We start from the raw sequence: 6,341 nt of genomic DNA on the forward strand, positions 1-6,341 counted from the left end.
AACTGAGTCCAGCGCTGGCTGCCTGGGTGACCAAAAGCTAGGCTCACAGCAGCAACCCCACATACCCGCAGACAACAGGCCTGTGTTAAATGACAAGAGCCCTGAGGGCCTCCACTGGAGGCCTGCTTTTAGGATTCATCTTTTTCTGTGAAATACAATCCAACACGTTTTCCGTCCTTCTGTATTGCTCTGGCATTTCTGTACTTATGAGACAACCCAGCCAGGAATAGCAAGCAGCCTGAGCCTTCAGAGCCCCAGGGAACTCAGAGCTGGAAGGACCCTAATCTGGCTGGACTTGCAGTGTGTAGCTTGCAGTCCTCTATCTATCTATCTATCTATCTATCTATCTATCTATCTATCTATCTATTTTTTTTCTTGCAGTCTTTTTAGTGGCTAAGTGATGTTCCCTTGCGTAGCTATGCCACATTGGCTTATCTATTTATCAGCCAACAGTCACTTGGGTGCTTTTTGCCTTTTGGATGTTGTCAATCGTGTTATTTGTCTCTGGAACCCACTGCGTGTTGTCTTATTTTAATGACTACACATTATGTTGTGTGAGAAAAGAAAGAGGTGAAAGTCTGTCATGGCCCTGTCCTTTTTATCACCCTGCCTCCTCCTCAAACTCAGGTCATCATGCTGATAACAGGGCAGTTAAGCTGGGGTGGCTTACAGGAAGAGGTGCCTGCACAGTCTAAAGCTCACCACCTGACACTTGGCCTTTGGCACAGTGATTAAAGATTAAGATCGAATGGGGAGGAGGTTCCCCCCATCAGTGGACTTGGAAAGGGGCACGGTGGAGATAAGGGAGGGAGGGTGGGAGTGGGAGGGAATGAGGGAGCGGGATACGGCTGGGATACAGAGTTAATAAAATGTAACTGATAAGAAAAAAATAAAATTATATATATATATAAAAGATTAAGATCGACAATGCAGAAGTCAGGCACTACAGTCATTCTGCTTAAGGAGTCACAGATGAATTCGGCCAAAGAGAGATGGACTCCTCCTTCAGCAAACACCCTCCCCAGGATGCCCATCCAAATGGCATGGGGGTGGACAGGAAGCGACTGCAGGACACAAAGCAGAGACTTGGTAGAACAGAGATTCAGCCTGCAGTTTCCAGTGCCTGGATCAGATGGATTCTGCTTCCAAACTAACCTTCCAGAACATTCTCTGTCCACCAGGAGAGAAAACAGTCACCCGGAAGGATAACCAGGGGAACTCACAGGCGCACACCTGCTCTGCTGGGAGAGCGCTTGAACCACACGCTCGTGGGTCCAGTTCCTCTGCCCCATGCCCCCTGCCTCCTGGCTCTGTGCCACTTCGAGAGGCCCTCTCTGGCTTCATCATCAGCTGGCTTGTCTTAGAGATCTGCCTTTACGACATTCTCACAGTTGCTAAAAGCAGTCTGGACTTCCGCCGCCTCACGGCCTCTACCCGGCCTCTGCCCGGCCTCAGCAGTCTCCCTCTTTTTCATCCAGACAAGCGGTCCAGCATCCCTGAGTACTCCAAGCCACACAGCCTCAGCCAAAGGCACAGGTGGGACCTTGAATTCAGGGCGCCATTCCTCTTGAGGCTGATGTGTGTGGATGGGGTAGGCCTGAAAATGGGCTGGGTCACCTGAAGGAGGCATAAAGGAAAGCCTTGGTAAGGACTTCCTTCTTCCTTTTCATCAGCACCCTGGGAAGGCAGCTGGTGCTGACCTCCTCAGCCGCAATTGCTTCCTCCTGCAGGTAAGGCCACTTGGCATGACAATTTTGCTTGCCCCACTCTGGAACACCTTCATGTCTTGGGAGAGACCACTATAGCCTGTCCTTTGTCTCATCTACCCTGGCTTCTTTTTCATTCCTGTTGCCACCGGGGCTGGTCCAAGGCTGATAGGGCTAGGGCTGGCGGCTGGTGGAGTGACTCAGACCAGAACCTGCAGCCTGTGTCCGTAGGAAGGCACTCTGCAGAGGCTGGGGGGGTCTGGGTTTGTGGAGCAGGGAGATTCTCCCTGACTGCAGGCATGGAGTCAGAGTTTCAACCTCACGCTGACCCAGGGCTGGACTGGAAGTCATACAGTCCACAGCACGGGCCACCTGGGCCCTCGCCACTGTGTTCATTCTCACACAATAAACAAGGGGTGAACCCAGACCAGATGTGGGCTTTTCTGCTTGCTTGCTTGCTGTTCCTGGTCGTCATCTTCCTCTTCTTCCTCATCTCCCTTCTCCTCCTCCTCGTCCTTCTCCTCCTCTTTTCCTGGTTCTCACATAGTCCAGCTGGCCGCAAACTCCTGACGGTCCTGCCTTTCACGCACCGTGCTTGGATGACAGTGAGGCCATGCGTGGCTTGGGGAGGAACCCAGGGCTCCTCCTGTGCTGGGCAGCACTCACCCTCTCTGCCTTGTTTTTGGATGGGGTTGCTGTAGAGTCCAGGCTCCGTCCTCCTGCCTCAGTGTCTGGAGTGCTGAGATCACAAGTGTGTTAGCATGCCAGGCTGTGGGTTGGAAATATTTTTCTTTCTTTTGTTCTTTGCTTTGTTTTCACTGAGTTTTGTTCCATTCCAACAAGGTGGACTTTTCCCATTACATTCTTCTAGAGAAAGTATCTTGGAGTCAGTGCGGATGGGATCCGGGGCCCCCTTCTTTGTTCAGATCACCTCCCAGCAGGTTAGAGTTACCCAGACCAGGATCATGTGACATTGGTGTAAAACCTGACTTTGCTCCTTGAGGCATATAGTCCACCAGAATGATGAATAGTACATAACCGGAGAGGACCCACCCAAACCCAAGGCTGGGCCAACTTGCCCTGCTACTTTCTTCTTTCTTTCCAAACACCTTGCTAGGAGTTCAGATTTAAACACCCGACTTCTCCTTCACCCCCCTGCCCCATTCAACTTATAGGGCATGGAATGTAAATAGGAGGGTTCTGGGATGAGTGAGATCAGGGGTGAAATTCCGCCTAGAATTCCCCAGTGAAGAACAGGGGCGTGGTCAGGGGTGGAGCCCCGCTTAGAATCCCCCAGTGGGGGCCGGAGGCGTGGTCAGGGTGGAGCTCCGCCTAGAATTCCCTAGTGAAGACCAGGGGCGTGGTCAGGGGTGGAGCCCCGCTTAGAATCTCCCAGTGAGGGCCGGGCGTGGTCAGGGGTGGAGCCTCTGCCTAGAATACCCAGTGAGGGGCTGAGGGCTGGGCTCACTCCGCCCATCCCCCTTACTTGCCCCAAATCCCGGGCTCCGTCCCTGACAGAAGGGAAGGAAAGCTCAGAAAGGACATGGCGATGAGGCTGTTGCCGGCAGCCAACCCTGGCCAGCTGCCTCCAGAACTTTCTCAGCTCCCCACACTGCACCGTGGTCCAACAGACCACCATGATATTCCCACACGTGGCCCACAGACGGAGTTACCAACTCGCTCGTACTCATTCTTTTCTTTTCAGAACTTACATTAATTTACTTACTGTGGGACCATGCATGCCATGGCCCATGCGTGGAGGACAGATGACAACTGGCAGGAGTTGCTTCTCTCCTTCCACCATGTAGGACCCAGGGATGGGCCTCAAGTCATCGGGCAGCAGGAAGAAAGATCCAGAGATCAACATTTTCATCTGGAACCTTTTTAGTGACATTGGTGCTCAGCACCTGTGTCTCTTCTCTCTTTCGTTCCTACTGGATTTTGTTTGTTTTTACATGTATTTCATGTTTATTTATTTACTTGTGTGTGTGTGTGTGTGTGTGTACATGAGTGCAATGCCTGCAGAGGCCAGAAGGTGGCGTTGGGTCCCCTGGAACTGGAGTTGTAGGTGTTTGTGAGCCGCCACGTGAATGCTGGGAATGGAGGAACCTGGGTCCTCTGCAACAGCAGCCAGTGCTCTTACAGCTCAGTCAAGCCCAGCCCCAAGTGTCAGGATATACAGGACTCTTAAACCGGGCAGGGCGGAACTCCAAAGCACGGAGAGCGGTTGAAGTAGGATTACCATAGGTTTGAGGCAAACCTGGGCTACAGAAAACCCTGTGTCAAAAATCCAAAAGATGAGGGCTGGGGAGTAAAGTGTAAAGTGCTCAATGCTCTGGAATGGGACCTGAGTTCAAATTCCCAGTACTCACATAAAAAAGGCCACACAGTCACATCTCCATGCCTCAAATCCCAGATCTGGGGACGCAAAGACAGGAGGATCCCTGGGACCCCCGTCAGCCTAATCATGAGCTCTTGACTGTGTCTCAAAGTGTAAGGCAGAGAACAATTGAGGAAGGCCTCTGACATGGACCTATCTGGCTCCCAATCACCACATTGAAAGGGCTCTGTGGTCCCCTAATTAGATGGCATCCAAAGATGACTCCATCAGTCTAGAGATCAGGGCTGTCAGGCAAGTGGGAGAAGAGTTGAGGGAGGTTGACGGTGCGGGAATGGTAGGTCTGGGTCATCAGTGACTCTGAGTGTACATAGCTGGGTGCATGCCCTTCCCGTCTCTGAGACGCTCGGTGGACAGTTCCAGGACTGCATGGATTAGAAGCGAAGAGTCTGTGAGAGCAAAGGTCCCCATGCTGAGCTGCATCCACGGGACGAACGTGGCACCTCATACATGACTTCAAACCTTACCATCTTACCCCTTCCTGCCAGAATCCTAGAATCAAAATGCTAGAAACCTCTGTGAAATTTTCTACCCCGCTCAGGTATTCCCTCAGACTGGAGAAGAGTGTAGGAAAGGGTGGCATCCAGGAGTGGCCAGAGAAAAACTCCTGGAGACCCCTGCCCACACAGAGGGTCTTTTCTCCCAGCGCTGAGGAGGAGGTGGCCCCAGGGGTCAGGTCCTTGGGTCTCTGGTTCTTCACTGTAAGTGATGTCCCCTGAGTACGGTCATCTGTCATATAGAAAACAATAATATCCATCAAGATTTGGCTGGATGGCTGGACACACCTGTCAGCCCAGCACTCAGGAGATGGAAAGGCAAAACATTACACGTTCTCCTCAGCTACTGAGCAATTTGAGGCCAGCCTGGGCTACATAAGACCCTTGTGGGAAATTCAGATGACTCGGAATATTCACGTTGATACCTCATGTTCCTATTAGATAGCCACGGGTCAGTGACCTGCCCTGCCTCGCTCTCTCCCCAGGTCTCCCAGCCCATGGAGATGACCCAGGCAGCCAGGGCGCAGTGTCCCTGGCGTCTGTACCTCTCAGGGACGCTGCTGCAGCTGCTGCTGGCTTTGTACTTCTTCTCCATCCGAGGATCCCATGACCACCCTGGCCCTTCACCTCCTCATAGCTCCCCAGGGCCAGCCTCCACCCCTGCTCCCCCGGCCCCCGGCCTCTCCTCATCTTACTGTGGACATGGCCCTTCCACCAGCCAGTGGCTCTGTTCCCCTGTTCCCAGCTCCTCCCAGGCACGGCCAATTGTCATCTGACGGCCAACCGGAGTGTATACCCTCAAGCAGATGTGGTCATCATCCATCACCGCGAGGTCAGCAGCAGCCCCAGCTCTCAGCTGCCACCACAGCCGAGGCCACCGGGCCAGCGCTGGGTATGGTTCAATATGGAGTCGCCCAGCCACTGCAGCGGCCTGCCAGGCCTGGATGGTTACTTCAACCTCACCATGTCTTATCGCAGCGACTCTGACATCTTCATGCCCTACGGCTGGCTGGAGCCGTGGCCAGAGCCTCCGGTCCAAACTCAGGTCAACCTCTCTGCCAACACTGACCTGGTGGCCTGGGTCGTGTCCAACTGGAATCCCAGTTCAGCCTGAGTGCTGTACTACCAGAAGCTCCGGGACCACCTCCGTGTGGACGTGTATGGCCGAGGGCATATGCAGCTTCCCCATAGGAACATGTCGGAGACGCTGGCCAGATACAAGTTCTATCTGGCGTTTGAGAACTCCCTCCACCAGGATTACATCACAGAGAAGCTATGGAGGAATGCCCTGGAAGCCTGGGCAGTGCCCGTGGTCCTGGGGCCCAGCAGGAAGAACTACGAACGCTTCCTGCCCCCCCTCCCCTGACGCCTTCATCCACGTGGATGACTTCAAGAGTCCGGGGGACCTGGCCCAGCACCTGAGGAAGCTGGACAGGGATAGCCTGGGCTACCAGCGCTACTTCCGCTGGAGGAAGCTGCTCAGGCCGTGCTCCTGGAGCATAGCGCTGGCATTCTGCAAGGCATGCAGGGAGCTGCAGTGGAACCAGAGGTACCAGAGGGCGCAGAGCTTGGCCTCTTGGTTCCAGTGAGGCGAGAGTGGCCCACCTACAAGCTATCCCCCGGAGCCCTCGGCGATAGACACCTCCTTCATCTGGGGCCCCTAGGTGGGCCCCTCAGCTGCTCAGAGCCTTGGTTCTGGGAACTGCACCTAAAACTTTGCCCAGCAGGGATGTGGGTAGC

At 53.9% G+C, this 6,341-nt stretch overlaps 1 pseudogene; it reads left to right on the forward strand.

Annotated features, from left to right (window-relative positions):
• Positions 1 to 5,098: 5,098 nt before the first annotated feature.
• Positions 5,099 to 6,194, forward strand: LOC110546287 (3-galactosyl-N-acetylglucosaminide 4-alpha-L-fucosyltransferase FUT3-like; annotated as a pseudogene).
• The last annotated feature ends 147 nt before the right edge of the window (positions 6,195 to 6,341 follow it).

The sequence above is a fragment of the Meriones unguiculatus genome, chromosome 17, assembly GCF_030254825.1.
Source record: "Meriones unguiculatus strain TT.TT164.6M chromosome 17, Bangor_MerUng_6.1, whole genome shotgun sequence".
In the NCBI taxonomy this organism is placed as follows: Eukaryota; Metazoa; Chordata; class Mammalia; order Rodentia; family Muridae; genus Meriones; species Meriones unguiculatus.